The following is a 17,622-nucleotide window of genomic DNA, read 5'->3' as shown; positions in this document are numbered from 1 at the left end:
TTGTACATATTCTTCCTAATAAATATTATCCCCATACCTTAATTACCTTTTATGTCCTATGGACCCCAGATCTGTTTTTCTTGCTCAGATATCACTTTTGAGTTTCACACATAAATTAAATGCTTATGAGACATTTCACTTGAATAACTTAGAAGACTCTCCTACTCAACATCTCTATGGCTGAAAAATTTCTTCATCTTTCCCCCAAACTTATTGCTTTGTATTTCTTTTTTTTTAATTGGTGCATTATAATGATGTATAATAGCAGGATCCATTCTTCCACAAAACCTAATCTTAATCTTGCATTTTATATTTAGTGAATGGAACCAGCATCCACTGGATGCCAACTAAGAAAACCTGGTAAGCATTCTGTTCACCTCTGGCCCATGCCCCAGATGCCTTTGAATATATGTTTCTCTTTACTCACCACTCACCTGTTTTCTTCCTGGTTTATCCTATATTACGCAATTCTTCTAACCAGTGTTTTTGCCTCCTGTCTAGTCATTTTGATTCATTCACATATCCATCTTCTAATGTGCAAATCTAATTCTCAAACATTTTCATGATGATCATTGTAGCAAGGTGAATTTCATTTGGACTGGGGTGTGGCTCAGTGGTAGAGCACTTGCCTAGCACGTGTGAGGCACTGGGTTTGAGCCTCAGCACCACATAAAATAAAATAAACGTATTGTGTCCATCTACAACTAAAAAATTTTTTTTAATTTTAAAAAACATCTTTCATTCAATTTATTCCACATTTAGGTGCTGGATCTTGTACAGTCTATCCTGACAAACAGCCTCCTTTCTTGCCACATTTCTTTTGGACTCTGCCTGACTAGTTTTCTCAACACTATGCCTGGCATCACCCATCCTATCATGTTCCTGGCTAATTCCCGTTTTACTGAGCTTTCAGCCAAAGTATTACAGTAGTCCTCCTTATCGGTGGGGAATATGTTCCAAAACCCTCAGTAGATGAAAACATGGATAGTATCGAATCTCTCTCTCTCTCTGTCTCTCTGTCTCTGTCTCTCTCTCTCTCTCTCTCTCACACACACACACACACACACTAATTTTTCCTATACATTCAACACAAGTTAAATGTCTTTTCCACTAATCACATACCATGGCTATAACTTTTGCAGTTGGAGATGTGACAGCAAAACTAGCATGCTTTTGTTTTTTCCTCCTTCTCAATTCCATGGATAGATTTGTTCTTACTGTTGTTCTTAACAACCTTTGGATATGGTTTCTTCCCAAGTGGAGCACTTTCATTTTTTCACTTAAAGAAAACACTTTACTCGTTCTCTTTGGCATATCCCAATTGCCAGCATCACTACTCTTGCATTTTAGGGTCATGTTTGGATAAAAAGGGTTATTTGAACACAAGTACTTTGATACTGAGAGAGTTGATTTGATAAATGAATTGGCTACTAAATGACTAACAGACAGAAAGTGTATAAGTGTGGACACTCTGGGCAGTATTGATTCATGTACCAGGTGGGGTGAAGTGGGATGGTGTGAGATTTCATCCTACTGCTTGGAAGAATGCACAATTTAAAACTCGTTTAGTAATGCAACTTTTCATATAATATTTTCAGATGATGGTTGAGTATGGGTAATGGAAACTTCTGAATATGAAACAGCAGGTAAGTCTGATGACTGATGCCTAAACCCTGTAATGCTAGGCTAGGTAGCTATGACCATAATCAGGGTCATTCACAAATGCTCTCAGACTTAAGCATGGAGACAGACTTTGGGCCCTGTGAGCTCTCCTCTCTAAACGTGGAGACAGACTTTGGGCCTTGTGAGCTCTCCTCTCTAGTGCAGGCTCTGGGGTCCACAGATTATCAGCTTTTTTGGGTTAAAGGTGGAATTTTCCTTGGTTCAATTCCTGTAGCTAGAATGCTAGGTGATTTGTTACAACATAATGATGGGAGACGCTCTGGTTCAATAAGAGAAGTATGGCTACACACACCCTTTCCAGAGCAGGAGATTTCCTTGTCTTGAGAACTCAGCGGTGGAGCTCACTTTATGCCTATGAGGCTGGTGTGATCAGCATCAGAGTATGAAAAACTTGAGTAGTTCACAGTAGGGTTAATGACTATTTTTCTACTTGTGAATTTATTTTAAATTGGGATTCAATCACAGGCTTTCCTTTGGCATGAGACAGAAAGGCATCCTCTCCTAACAAGTTGTTAGTGTTAAGAGTAACAACACTGATGGTCCTTTCCCCTGTCCTAAAGGTTGAGCTGACTTTCCTAGGTGTGGTTCCATGGTCAGGACTGGCATAAAAACTGGAATCTTTCCTAAATAAAAGGACCTTCAGTGGACACTTGGGAAAAACAGCTTGTTTCTCCCACAATGCTGGTAAATGGCACAACAGGTTATTGGGACAAGTACACACACCTTTGAGGCTCAAGATTCAGCCTTAAAAAAAAAAAGATTCAGCCTTATTTTCAACTAGAGTTGATAGAAGCATCCTCACTTGGCATAATACCAAGAATAGAAAAATAATAATGTCATGGATCTGGGTTGGCCTGTTATACACATCAACTACATGATTCTAGAATTCACTTGCTGGAGAAGCCCATTCCCAAGCATTAGTCTGAGCAGACCTGGGGGCCTGGTGGAGGCTTGCCCAGCTGCAGTAACAGGGTAAGGTGAGGTGGGGGCAGCAACTGTGCTGCTGCACCTGCACTATGGTGTCCAATAAGCAACTGCTTAGTTTTAGGGGCCTGGAAGATCTTTCCCACGCTCTCTTCACTTTTCTTCTTCATCTCGAGTGCCCAGTCCTGAGCTGCTGTGGGGGTTTGGTGAGACAGTCAAAGCGTGAGCAGGGAGGGAGTGAATTTCCTGGGCGTTGGGTTGCTCTGTGATAGTAGTTCAGGTGGAGCACAAGTGGCCTTGATTCTTCATGCCCAGTTGCAAGATGGCAGCCATGACACTGGAACTTAATAATTTAACTTAAGAAAAGCCCATTTATCACGGTAAAGCCTGTATTGTAGGGAGTGCCTTAATGAGCATGGCCTTGCTTTCTGCATCTTATTAAAAGGCTTGAGTGATGATCCTGCCCTTGTGGATGTTAATGAAGATGAACTGAAGTGGGAGACAATGGATCTTCAACATGGAAACCCTTTTATGAACATGCCAAATGTTGTTTGCAGCAAAGATGATCTTATCACTGCAAACTCTTGCCTAGTGATTATTGCAGTAGGAGCACACCAGGAAAAGGAGGAACACGCCTTAATTTAGCACAATGAAATGTGGCCATCTTTAATGATTTCCAATATTGTCCAACACAGCCTACACAACAAATTGATTATTATTTTCAATCAAGTACGTATCTTAACTTATATCACCTGGAAGTCAGGTGCATTTCCCACAGACCTGGTAATTAGAAGTGACTGTAATCTGGATTCTGCTTGTTTCTGTTTCTTGGTTGGCCAAAAGCCTAGAATCTGTTCTGTAAGCTGTCATGGGTGGGTCCTCAGATAGCACGGAGACCCACCTGTTCCTGTATGAAGTGCCGTTAACCTCAATGATGTTTATCTAAAGGTCCTGAACTTTGCTTGTAGGAACTGATAAATAACCTGAACTGTGGAGAAATGTTCCCAAAGAAGTAATTGCCAGTGCCTGTGAGACTTTTAGAATGAAAGGTTATACTTCATGAACCTTGGGCCTATCTGTAGCTGATATAATGGAAAGTATTTTGAAGAATTCACCCATTTTTTTTTTTTTTTTTTTTTTTACCATGATTAAGGGTCTCTATGGAATAGATAAAGAAGTTTTCCTCAGTGTTACTCGTATCCTGGGAGAAAGTTTTATAACACATCTTATAAAAGTAAATCTTTTATAAGAAGAGATCCATCTGAAAAAAGTGCAGAAACACTTTGGGGAGTTCAGATGGAACTCAAGTTTTAAAGTTGTCTGAAGTCACGTTAAGTTAGTGAAAATAAGATAGTATATATGGGAATTGATATGCCAAGATTTTGGATAAAATTGAATTCCTAAAGTTATGGAGAGATTCCCCTATTTAACTTTTCAGTTCTTTCATATACATCCAGATGTTGGATGATACTCATATGTTCCCAATGTCTTAAGTGACTGCATCAAAGAAGGTGTTTTTAGTGTCTCTGTTCTACCAGTTATTGCCTTATATGTCATTGTCATCTGGTCCAAAACCAGGTAGGATATTAGTATTTACTATGTTGTAAAAATTCTGATTCTTTTCATTGAATGCATGCAAAAAAAAAAAAAAAAAAACCAAAAAACAAAACAGCTCCCATTCTCCTCCCTTGGACACATGGTTGAAGTCCACCTTTATACCACCATAAGGTATATTGTGGTCGTATGACTTGCTCTCACCAATGAAATGTATGCTGAAGTGTGTGACAGATCTGGGCAGGAGCCTTGGAAAGTCAATATGTGATCCTCAAGATAACCACTAAAATTCAAGTGGTTGAAGGTTCTTTCAGTTCGGGTTGCAGATTGGTAAGATTTGGAGCAGAGCAGTAGCCAGCCATCTGGCAGAAATATCAAGTGCCCATTTGGTGTGATAATCCACTATGATGTGGAAGTTACTTGATAACTTGACTTACTCTAGCTTCTATTGATTAAGATAAACAGTCCTTGACTTACAGTGGTTCCACTTACAATTTTTGGACTTCATGATGGTGCAATGCGATATATATTCAGTAGAAACCATACCTGGAATTTTGAAACTTGATCTTTTCCTGAGCTAGCAGTATGTTCTGTTGTGACACTGGCCAGTGGCTGTGAGCTGCAGCTCCCAGTGAGCCATGTGATTACCAAGGTGAACAACTGATACTCTGAAATGTATTGAGTTGTCAGCATTATTTTGGATATAGATACTCAATAAATTATATGAGACATTTAACATTTTATTATAAAATAGGCTTTGTCATAGGTGATTTTGCCCAACTACAGGCTATTTTAAGTGTTCTGAGCTTGTTTTAGTTAGGCCAAGCTAAGCAATGATTTTTGGTGCGCTAGGTATAGTAAATGCATTTTTGACTTAGCAATATTTTCAATTTACGTTGGGTTTACAGGGAAGTAACCCCATTGCAAGAGGAGGAGCACCTACACAGTATTCCTTCCTCTGTAATTTGATAACACTCCTTACTTGGCCCTTTGCTGTATCTACCTATCTCCCAGGAGACTATATATTGGAAGGACTGAGATTATTTCTGTGTTACTCACCTTTGTATCTCTAGACTCTATCCAGGATCTGGCACAGAACAACAAGGATAATAGTATTAATTACTTCTAAAGTGCATTTTGCACATATTCATTCCCTTATTCTGAACAGCAATCCCAGGGGAGGATTCTCTTATTATTCCGATTTTTACAGAAGAGGAAATGAAGTTAAACAGGGAGATTAAATAACTTGCTTAAGTTCACACAACTGAGAAGTTGCAGAACTGATATTAGAATCCAGGCAAATCTGGTTGCATAGTCCATAGTCTATACTCTTAACCATTCTACTGTACTTCCTTTCATATTAATTGTTTATTGAATGAGGAAATGCTACCTAATGAATAAATTGATGTTTAGGCAACTATTAAAAACTTTCCCCTCTTCTGTCTCAGTCAAGGCTGCCTACACTATGAAGCTCAATTCAATTGTCATCTCCTCCAGGAAGCTTTCTTGATTTCTCCATTATGAGTCAGACCCTTCCACTGAGCTGCAGTAATCATTACATACACCTCCAGTACTGCACAGTTGTCTCACTGTACTGTAATGGCTGGTCAGTTTGTCTTTCCCTTCAGACTATGAAGGCCAATGACTAAGACATATTTGCCCATCCTACCTGGCTATTAACTTAATGCATAAAACATTGTAAATTATTCATAAATTTTGGTTGAATAATTTTAAAAAATGAATAAATGAATGGCCTTTTTATGAACATGATTTCTCAGTACTGGTTTCATTGACATTCTGGGTTGGATAATTTTTTGGGGGAAGTTGTCCTATACAGTGAAAGATGATCAACAGGAAGTACAAGCCAGTAGCACCCATCTTCCATACTATAAAAAAAAAAAAGTTTTCAGTCATTGTCAAATGTCTCCTAAGGTGCAATTTTTTCTAGAAATCTTTACTCATTGATTATAGATAGTTACTTGGAAGTTATATGTTAATTCTTTTCTCGTCTTCTCTCCTGTGCTAATTAGAATTCTACATTGCATGGGATAAAAACTCACCTGGAGCCTATTTAAGCCAAATGGTGGTATCTATGGAACCCAAGAATGAGTTTGGCTGGGCCTCAGAACCAGCTGGGCCAATGACATTAACTCAGTTTGGATCAGGTGCCTATACCTGGGTCAATCAGTTGTGACCAGTGCTAGAGCACAGAGTGAAGCATGCCAATTCTCACTCTAAGAGAGCTAAATTGAGAATGGGAAGACTGGAGGACAATTTATTACACAAGGTGCCTGGCAGCTCTGCAGTAGGTTTCCATCAAAACCACTCTCCAAGATATAACCCAAAGAAAGAAGTAACTCAATTAATAAAGAATCTGGGAGTAGTATGGGTTCCCCAGAAGGAGAAAATAGTCTCCTCAAGTTGAATATTGGCCAATACTCTGGATATATGTTAGTAAAGAAGCAGAGACTGTAGCCACACTGCAACTCAGTCAGTTTTGAAGGATGTGTGGGGTATGCTAGTGCAATTCCCAGAACAGGCATGGAAGCCGTGTCTCCAGTAACTACGTAATTTTGTGTTCCAAAGTTGGTCTTGATCCCAAGCTCACTCTTTCCATCTGGTTACAGTGCTGTGGCTCTCCCTGTATATCACACGACATCTGATTATTTACATATTTGCAGCAACTCCAGAGTCTCATTCACCCTCAGCTATTTGCAAATTGTTACCTCTTTATTCCACCACAGGTTTAGTTTATCCTTTTGGAGATCTGGCTTGGAAAATGCATGCAGTTAGAGGTGGGTAAAACAGAAGTATCCTGGCTCGGTGGTTTGGATACTGACGAAACTGAGGCTTATGTCTGGGCAACACATGCAGAATCTTTAGTCTGCTGGGGAGGAGGGATGCAGAAAACTACCAGAACAAGCATACTTTCTGCCCTAGGGAAGTTTTAAGATCTGAAATCCTTTTTGGGAAAAGTGTATATGAATTTCTTCCCTGGCGACCTGCCTAAAATTTCCCATTCCCAGATTCTGGCATGATGCCTTTTGGGATATCTCTGGATTATCTTTTCCTACTGATTGTCAGCACCAGCTGGTTAGTCTAGTTACTGAAGAGGCCATATGATGAAGGAGGCACTGTGGAGAAACCATAATATGGCTGGATGCACATTGACCGTCCAGACTTCTTCTGGTTGTAGTGGCTTCTTGTAGAGTCAGAGGTGAGGGGGGTGAGGGGTTGAGAAAGCCTGGGTTGTGGCAACATCAAGATTTAAGAAAAGAATTTTGATGTTTGAGAAACATGAGATATCCCCACTGCTTTTTTGTGGTGCTGGGGACAGAACATTTTTATTCTCAGCCTAAGCAAAGATCAAGCTGTGTAACACCTCCATAGGCAACTCCCACTCAGCTGACTCAGGAAGAGCTCAGCATACAGCCTCCAACAAGAGACTCCAAATGCCTCTTCCTTCACGCTGCATGTGTCTGATCCTCCTTGGGTGCAGCTCCTTGTTCCCTAACCTTTTCCTCAGCTGTTCACATTCCATTAGGTGTTTGCCCTGTGTCAAGAATCCCTGCTCAACTGTCTTCTTTCCTCACTCTCCTACGCAAACAGTGGAGTGTTCTGTCTTGCCTCCTTCTCTCCTACTTGCTCTCTAGATGTGGCTTCACCCATTCAGGTATGGAGCGTCTTCTCTGTGCCAAATATTCCACTAGGTACCAGGCAGCCAGTGGTGAAAAAGATAACAGAATTGTTCGTTTCCATGGGGGTTGGTAGAGAAGAAAGAAAATAACCAAGTAAATAAACAAATTTTCTGGGTGAAATATCTACTATGAAAGAAATAAAGAGGATAATTAGAGTTAGTGTGGGAGGTTATCTTAGTATCATTACCAAAGAAGGGTTCTCTGAAGGTGTGACGTTTATTTGTGACTTGAAATAGGAGAGGGAGTCAGTAATATGAATTTCCCTTCCACAATATCGATTCTTATTTGTTGCATTTTATTATTCTGAATAAATCAAGATCCAGGAATTGTTTTGCTACCAGGCTACCTAGCTTACAGATTGTTCATGAACCTCCCCTCAAAAGCTTGAACATAAAAATTTCAGTATAAAACATAAATGACATCTTAGCCATTTCATCCCAATGCTGTTAACATCCCTGAGCATCTTAATACTGACTTCCCTGAAGTGACTTGCTTTCTAGGCCTCCTCCAACGCTAATTGCACTGGAAAGTTTGGATGAACCCTTAGCCTTCCTTCAGTTTAATTTCTTAATCTGTAAAATAAGGATCTTAAATTACATGTTTTGTTAAGATTTTTTTCAAACCACAAATTCTGTAATTCAGATATCCCTGGGTGGATTGAGAAAGAGCACCAGGAATAAAATCACAATGGGAGGAGAAACAAGGAAATTGGATCAAAGAGATTTCAGTACATCCATGAAAAAATAATTTTGTTCCTCAGAGATGCTACTAGCATACCAAATTTGGCATAGTAAAGCATGTCAGGCCACCTAATTTAGCTGGTTTGCCAAATAAATTTTAATACAATATTGTATTCTAGTACAAGTCTTCTTAAGAGACCAAGGGATTGTTCATAAATCTGTGAAGAAATCCTATTTCTATGCAAAATAGTATTATTTAATAATATATGTAGGCATATATTGCCAAAGCACTTGAATTTCTGCAAGCACCCTTAGTGGAGAGGATTATAATGGACTTTTATGAACAACTCTCGAGTCCCAAAGTCAGCAAAGGAGGCTTCATGATAGGGACATGCATACAGCCACAGTTTCATTGCACAATTTCCATTCCTTCCAGGGTTCCACCCTTCACTTATTCGTCCTTGCATCTTAATGTCTTTTGATTAATAAGTGTTTCCAGGTTGAATGAAAGATTGCATCAAATTGGCATTCATAGTTGAAGTTACATTTTATATGGCAGAATCAAGATCAATTTTGGGAGTAGATAGAAAATCAGGCTGATAATTGATTTTTAATTCCTTTCATTTCTAAGCATAATTTCTTCAAAACCTCCAGGGCATTTTCAAAGATTTAAAAAGAATGCTGTAGTAAAATGATTTTCCAAATTTATTCCTATTAGTATTTTCTCTAGTTATGTATTTGTGTGTGTGTGCATGGGGTAGATATCTTGCATTTATAGTACTATGTGCCACAACTTTTTGGCAATAATAGTTTAGAATTATTTAGTTAGGTCAGTTTCTGTTACCTAACTTCTATATTAGACTCTCTCAACCTATATAAAATTGGTCTCATTACCAGTTGAACCTTTTATTTTTCATCACCTTTATTGAGGTATGATTGACAAAAAATTGTATATATTTATAGTATACAATGTAATGTTTTTATATTGTATACATTATGAAATGAGAATACAAATCAAGCCAATTAACTTATCTATTCCTGTACACAGTGACCAATATTTTGTTGCTGTTTTTTATTTTTTAATGTTTGTTCTATTTAGTTATACATGACAGCAGAATGCATTTTGATTCATTGTACACAAATGGAGTACAACTTTTCATTTCTCTGGTTGTACATGATAGAGTCATACCATTTGTATAATCATACATGTACCTAGGGTAATGATGTTTGTCTCTTTCTACCATCTTTCATTTACCTCTACACAATCCAAAATTCCTCCATTTTTCTCTTACACCCCCCATTATGTATCAGCATTCACTTATCACAGAAAACATTTGGCCTTTGGTTTTTGGGAATTGGCTCATCTCCAACTTCATCCATTTACTACAAATGCCATAATTTTATTCTTCTTTAAGGTTGAATAATATTCAATTGTGTATATATACCACAGTGTCTTTATCCATTCATCTATTGAAGGGCATCTAGATTGGCTCCACAATTTGGCTATTGTGAATTGAGCTGCTATAAACATTAATGTGGCTGTGTTACTAGAGTGCGCTGATTTTAAGTCCTTTGGGTATAGACCAAGGAGTCTGATAACTGGGTCAAATGGTGGCTCCATTCCAAATTTTCTGAGGAATCTCCATACTGCTTTCCAGAGTGGCTGCACCAATTTGCAATCCCACCAGTGATGTATGAGTGAGCCTTTTCCCCCACATCCTTGCCAACACCTATCGTTGCTTATATTCTTGATAATGGCCATTTTTGGTGATGTCGTGGACCAGGCTGATGTTGGGTCCCAACAAGTGTTTCCGAGTTGTCTCTGGGATCCCTATGGGTGCCAAGCTGGTTGGCTGGATGAGCTGGATCAAGATGCCCTCACACCCTTTTCCCATCTACTGACCCCTCACAGGGAGTCCTTGCTCCTGCCTCTGCAGCAAGAAGATGGCTATTAGCACACCTAACAGGGATAATTCAGATGCAACCAAGCCTGCAGGGCCCTTGGTGATAGTCTTTCAGGTCCTGACTGTTATCGCTGGATGTAAGTGGTCACATCCCAAGTTGGTGGCAGCAGTATTGGATAACCTTTTATGTACCTTGATAATGAGATTCTAGTCTCTGGCAGTTGTTCCAAGATGGAAGCTGCCCCAACTAAGATTTACTAAGATCTCTCTTAGTAAATTTCAAGAAAGTATTATTATTATCTACAGTCATGGTGCTATAGCAGGTCTTCAGAATTTATCTTATTGTTGAAAATTTGTACCCTTTGGCCAATATTGCCCCCTTTCCTCCATTCTCCAACCACCATTCTACAACCTCAAATTATGTAGTGTTTGTCTTTCTGTGTCTGGTTCCTTCCACTTACCAAAATATCCTCAAGTTTTCTTCCATGTTGTCACAAATGGCAGAATTTTATTTCTTTTTAAAAACTGATAATAAAGTGTGTGTGTGTGTGTGTGTGAGTGAGAGAGAGAGAGAGAGAGAGAGAGAGAGAGAGAGAGAGAGAGAGAGATTTTCTTTATCTACTCATCAGTCAATGGACTCTTAGGTGTGGGATTACTGACTCACCAAATTTCTGAATTCAAAATTACTAGATCCTCTCCTTGAGCAAGAACAGAGGGACCTATTGGTATGTGAATCCTCTTTAAATTTTTCACATTTCAAACTGTTATCTATTAAATGAGAAAATGTGTACCCTGTGTTTGCCCCAAGAGTCTCAAACTTATTTAACCAAGAGGCACCTCCTCCTTTTTCTTCATATAAAACTTTTTAGTACTTCTCAAAAGATAAGTTTGGGAAAAGTTGCTCTACCACAGTTCAACCTTGATAAATGTTGCTGTGTATTAAGCACATTTCCATGGCAACTTTGTTATTCTGTGTTAGCCCTTTTCCTATTTCTTGAAATTCCCCTACTAAATTAAGGGGCAGAGTTCACTACATTGTTAATAAATATTTATTAAGTATGCTCATTAAAATAAAAATACGGCATAATTATCAGCTGAATGACGTTATTGTTTTCCTGTTGGTGTACTACTTAGTTGTTTAGTATGTAGGAAAGTACAGGAGAAAACTTTTCAGTGTGCAAGTGCTGTTCAAAAAGCATTCAGTACTTTTGAGAACAGTCCATTGCCTTGGTTTGGTCACACCATCTAGATAAGTTAGCTAGAGTGTCTATTATTTAGCTGTGATATTTTTCCAGTCCACATGATCAGTTATTTTTTGACAATGAAAATGATTTTTTTTATTTGTTCACTTTGAAGTTAAGTTTTTCATAGTAGTACCTATGTCTTAAAGATATTTAACATAGACCAAACCTTATCTAAAAAAATTAATTTAACCTATTATTACTATCATACAGTGGTAGTTTGCTGTTAGTGAATTTTTTTTTTGAACTTTGCCTATTCACCTCACTTCTTTATTTTTTTATTATTTATTTTTTTAATTAAAAATCATAAATTTACATAGGGCAATATCGTTTGATTCATTCTGTTGTTTTTTCCCTTCCCCCCACCCCTCCCACCCCTCTTTTCCCTTTATACAGTCCTTCCATTCTTACCACCCTCCTTATCCCTAACCCTAAACCTAACCCTAACCCTAACACTAACCCCTTCTACCCCTCCTTATATGTCCTCATCTGCTTATCAGCAAGATCATTTGTCCTTTAGTTTTTTGAGATTGGCTTATCTCATTTAGCATGATATTCTCCAATTTCATCCATTTGCCTGAAAATGCCGTAATTTTATCATTCTTCATGGCAGAGTAATATTCCATTGTATATATATGCCACAGTTTCTTTTTTTTTTTATTGTAAACAAATGGGATACATGTTGTTTCTCTGTTTGTACATGGCGTAAAGGCATTCCATTTGTGTAATCATAAATTTACATAGAGTAATGTTGTTTGATTCATTCTGTTATTTTTTCCCTTCCCCCCACCCCTCCCACCCCTCTTTACCCTCTATACAGTACTTCCTTCTTCCATACTTGCCCCCCTCCCTAACCCTAACTCTAACCCTAACACTAACCCTTCCCTCCCCCCCATTATGTGTCATCCTCCACTTATTAGCGATATCATTCGTCCTTTGGCTTTTTGAGATTGGCTTATCTCACTTAGCATGATATTCTCCAATTTCATCCATTTGCCTGCAAATGCCATAATTTTATCATTCTTTATGGCTGAGTAATATTCCATTGTATATATATACCACAGTTTCTTTATCCACTCATCAATTGAAGGGCATCTAGGTTGGTTCCACAGTCTGGCTATTGTGAATTGAGCAGCTATGAACATTGATGTGGCTGTATCTCTGTAGTATGCTGATTTTAAGTCTTTTGGGTATAGGCCAAGGAGTGGGATAGCTGGGTCAAATGCTGGTTCCATTCCAAGCTTTCTGAGGGATCTCCATACTGCTTTCCAGAGTGGCTGCACTAATTTGCAACCCCACCAGCAATGTATGAGTGTACCTTTTCCCCCACATTCTTGCCAACACCTATGTTGCTTGTGTTCTTGATAATCGCCATTCTAATTGGGGTGAGATGGAATCTTAGGGTAGTTTTGATTTGCATTTCTCTTATTACTAGAGATGTTGCACATTTTTTCATATATCTGTTGATTGCTTGTACATCTTTTGTGAAGTGTCTGTTCACTTCCTTAGCCCATGTGTTGATTGGATTATTTGTATTCTTGGTGTAGAGTTTTTTGAGTTCTTTATAGATTCTGGAAATTAGCGCTCTATCTGAAGAATGAGTGGCAAAGATATTCTCCCACTCTGTAGGCTCTCTCTTCACATTACTGATAGATTACTTTGCTGAGAGAAAGCTTTTTAGTTTGAATCTATCCCAGTTGTTGATTCTTGCTTTTATTTCTTGTGCTATAGGAGTCCTGTTAAGGAAGTCTGGTCCTAAGCCAACAAGTTGAAGGTTTGGACCTACTTTTTCTTCTATAAGATGCAGGGTCTCTGGTCTGATTCCGAGGTCCTTGATCCATTGTGAGTTTAGTTTCGAGCATGGTGAGAGATACGGGTTTAGTTTCATTCTGTTGCATATGGATTTCCAGTTTTCCCAGCACCATTTGTTGAAGAGGCTATCTTTTCTCCATTGCATATTTTTGGCATCTTTCTCTATTATGAGAAAATTGTATTTATTTGGGTTTGTGTTCATGTCCTCTATTCTGTACCATTAAGCTACCTGTCTATTTTGGTACCAATACCATGCCGTTTTTGTTACTATTGCTTGTAATAGAGTTGAAGATCTGGTATTGCGATACCCCCTGCTTTGCTCTTTCTACTGAGAATTGCTTTAGCTATTCTGGGTTTCTTATTCTTCTAGATGAATTTCATGATTGCTTGCTCTATTTCTGTAAGGTACGTCATTGGGATTTTAATTGGAATTGCATTGAATCTGTATAGCACTTTGGGTAGTATGGCCATTTTGACAATATAATTCTGCCTATCGAAGAACATGGGAGATCTTTCCATCTTCTAAGGTTTTCTTTAATTTCTTTCTTTAGTGTTCTGTAGTTCTCATTGTAGAGGTCTTTCACCTCTTTTGTGAGATTGATTCCCAAGTATTTTATTTTTTTTGATGCTATTGTGAATGGGGTAGTTGTCCTAATTTCTATTTCTGAAGATTCATCACTTACATATAAAAATGCATTGGATTTATTTTAGCATTGATCTTGTAACCTGCTACTTTACTGAATTAACTTATGAGTTCTAAGAGGTTTCTGGTGGAATTTCCAGGTTCCTCTAAATATATAATCATGTCATCAGCAAACAGGGATAGTTTGAGTTCCTCTTTTCCAATTCATATCCCTTTAATTTCTTTGGTTTGTCTAATTGCTCGGGCTAGAGTCTCAAGAACGATGTTGAATAGAAATGGTGAAAGAGGGCATCCCTGCCTTGTTCCAGTTTTTAGGGGGAATGCTTTCAGTTTTTCACCATTTAGAAAGATATTGGCCATGGGCTTAGCGTAGATGGCCTTTACAATGTTAAGGAATGTTCCCACTACCCCAATTTTCTCTAGTGTTTTGAGCATGAAGGGGTACTGTATTTTATCAAATGCTTTTTGTGCATCTATTGAAATAATCATGTGATTCTTAACTTTTAGTCTGTTGATATGGTGAATGACATTTATTGATTTTCGGATGTTGAACCAACCTTGCATCCCTGGGATAAAACCCACTTGATCACGGTGCACTATCTTTTTAATATATTTTGGTATGCGATTTGCTAAAGTTTTGTTGAGAATTTTTGTGTCGATGTTCATTAAGGATATTTGTCTGAAATTTTCTTTCCTAGATGTGTCTCTGTGTGGTTTAGGTATCAGTGTGATATTGGCTTCATAGAATGAGTTTGGGAGGTTCCCTCCTCTTCTATTTTATGGAATACCTTGAGAAGTATTGGAATGAGCTCTTCTTTAAAGGTTTTGTAGAACTCAGCTGAGAACCCATCTGGTCCTGGACTTTTCTTTGTTGGTAGGCTTTTGATGACCTCTTCTATTTCATTGCTTGAAATTGATTTATTTGAGTTGTGTATGTCCTCCTCGTTCAGTTTAGGTAATTCATATGTCTCTAGACACTTGTTGATGTCTTCGAGGTTTTCTGTTTTGTTGAAGTATAGATTTTCAAAATAGCTTCTAATTATGTTTTGTATTTCACTCGTGTCTGTTGTGATATTTCCTTGTTCATTTTGAATTTTAGTAATTTGAATTTTCTCCCTCTTTCTCTTTGTTAATGTGGCTAAGGGTTTATCAATTCTGTTTATTTTTTCAAAGAAGCAACTATTTATTTTGTTAATTTTTCTGATTGTTTCTTTTGTTTCAATTTCGTTGATTTCGGCTCTGATTTTAACTATTTCCTGTCTTCTACTACTTTTGGTGTTGGTCTGCTCTTCTTTTCCTAGGGCTTTGAGCTGTAGTGTTAAGTTGTTTATTTTTTGATTTCTACTTCTTTTGTTGAATGCGCCCCATGAAATAAATCTTCCTCTAAGTGCTGCTTTCATAGTGTCCCAGAGATTTTGATATGATGTATCTTTGTTCTCATTTACTTCTAAGAATTTTTTAATTTCCCTCCTGATGTCTTCTGTTATCCATTCATCATATAATAGAGTATTATTTAACCTCCAAGTATTGGAGAAATTTCTGTTTTTTATTCTGTCATTTATTTCTAATTTCAATCCATTATGATCTGATAAAGAACAAGGTAGTATCTCTATCTTCTTGTATTTGCTAACAGTAGCTTTGTGGCATAAGACATGGTCTATTTTAGAGAAGGATCCATGGGCTGCTGAGAAGAAAGTGTATTCGTTCTTTGTTGGATGGTATATTCTATATAAGTCGGTTAAGTCTAAATTGTTGATTGTGTTATTGAGATCTATGGTTTCTTTATTCAATTTTTGTTTGGACGATCTATCCAGTGGTGAGAGAGGTGTGTTAAAATCGCCTAGTATTATTGTATTGTGGTCTATTTGATTTCTGACATTGAGAAGGATTTGTTTGACGTACATGGATGAGCCAATGTTCGGGGCTTAGATATTTATGATTGTTCTGTCTTGCTGATTTATGCTTCCCTTAAGCAGTATGTAATGTGCTTCTTTATCCCTTCTGACTAGTTTTGGCTTGAAGTCCACATTATCTGAAATGAGGATGGATACTCCAGCTTTTTTGCTGTGTCCATGTGTATGGTATATTTTTCCCCATCCTTTCACCCTTAGTCTATGGGTATCTCTTTCTATGAGATGAGTCTCTTGCAGGCAGCAAATTGTTGGATTTTTCTTTTTAATCCCATCTGCCAGTCTATGTCTTTTGATTGATGAGTTCAGGCCATTAACATTCAGGGTTATTATTGTGATATGATTTGTATTCCTAGTCATTGGACTCATTTTTGTTTTTTGACATGATTTGGTTTCTCCTTTATTTGGCTATTCCTTTAGGCTAGTTCCTCCTGTTGCTGATTTGCATCGTTGTTTTTCATCTCTTCCTCATGGAATATTTTGCTGAGAATGTTCTGTAATGCTGGCTTTCTTTTTGTAAATTCCTTTAGCTTTTGTTTATCGTGGAAGGGTCTTATCTCATCGTCAAATCTGAAAGTAAGTTTTGCTGGGTATAAGATTCTTGGTTGGCATCCATTTTCTTTCAGGGCTTGGTAAATGTTGTTCCAGGCCCTTCTAGCTTTTAGGGTCTGGATTGAAAAATCTGCTGATATTCTTATTGGTTTCCCCCTGAATGTAATCTGATTCTTTTCTCTCATGGCCTTTAAAATTCTGTCTTTATTTTGTATGTTAGGTATTTTCATAATAATATGCCTTGGTGTGGGTCTGTTGTAATTTTGTATATTTTTAGTCCTATAAGCCTCTTGTATTTGGTTTTCCATTTCATTCTTCAGATTTGGGAAATTTTCTGCTATTATTTCATGGAATTGATTGTTCATTCCTTTGGTTTGTTTCTCTAAGCCTTCCTCAATCCCAATAATTCTTAAATTTGGCCTCTTCATGATATCCCATAATTCTTGTAGATTCTGTTCATGATTTCTTACCATCTTTTCTGTTTGGTCAACCGTGTTTTCAAGATTAAATATTTTTTCTTCAATATCTGAGGTTCTGTCTTCCAGGTGATCTATCCTATTGGTTATGCTTTCTATGGAGTTTTTAACTTGGTTTATTTTTTCCTTCAATTCAAGGATTTCTGTTTTTTTTTTTTTCAGTATCTCTAACTCTTTATTGAAATGATCTCTTGCTTCCCATATTTGCTCTTTTAACTGTTGATTAGTGCGATCATTTAATGCCTGCATTTTCTCTTTCATCTCCTCTTTTGCTACTCTGATTGTTTTAATTATGTACATTCTGAACTCCCTTTCTGACATTTCTTCTCCTGTGCTGTCATTGGGTTTTATTGACATAGTATCTAGGTTTGTTTGGGACACTTTCTTCCCTTGTTTTCTCATATTGGTCAGATGTCAGTGGGACTTTGTGATATTGCAGAAATCTTCTATTGGCTTATAGTATTCCTGTAGATTTCCAGTGTATCACCTTCCTGCCTTCAGTAGTCTGACGTCTTGGAGTAACTTGATAATGCAGTGCTTCCAAG

General features: G+C 37.7%; 1 pseudogene across 1 annotated transcript in view; it reads left to right on the top strand.

The window, feature by feature from the left end:
• Positions 1-1,601: 1,601 nt before the first annotated feature.
• LOC306639815 (L-lactate dehydrogenase A-like 6B) overlaps positions 1,602-17,622 on the top strand; it is a 189,320-nt pseudogene continuing 173,299 nt past the window's right edge. Inside the window, exons 1-3 of the transcript in view lie at positions 1,602-1,615; positions 3,006-3,803; positions 10,452-10,580. The product of the transcript in view is annotated as an L-lactate dehydrogenase A-like 6B (transcript). The remainder of the gene's footprint in view (positions 1,616-3,005; positions 3,804-10,451; positions 10,581-17,622) is intronic.

Source organism: Sciurus vulgaris (assembly GCF_902686455.1).
Source record: "Sciurus vulgaris genome assembly, chromosome: 11".
NCBI classification, from domain to species: domain Eukaryota; kingdom Metazoa; phylum Chordata; class Mammalia; order Rodentia; family Sciuridae; genus Sciurus; species Sciurus vulgaris.
Note: the sequence above shows the minus strand (reverse complement) of the source record. Positions and strands in the feature narration are given on the sequence as shown.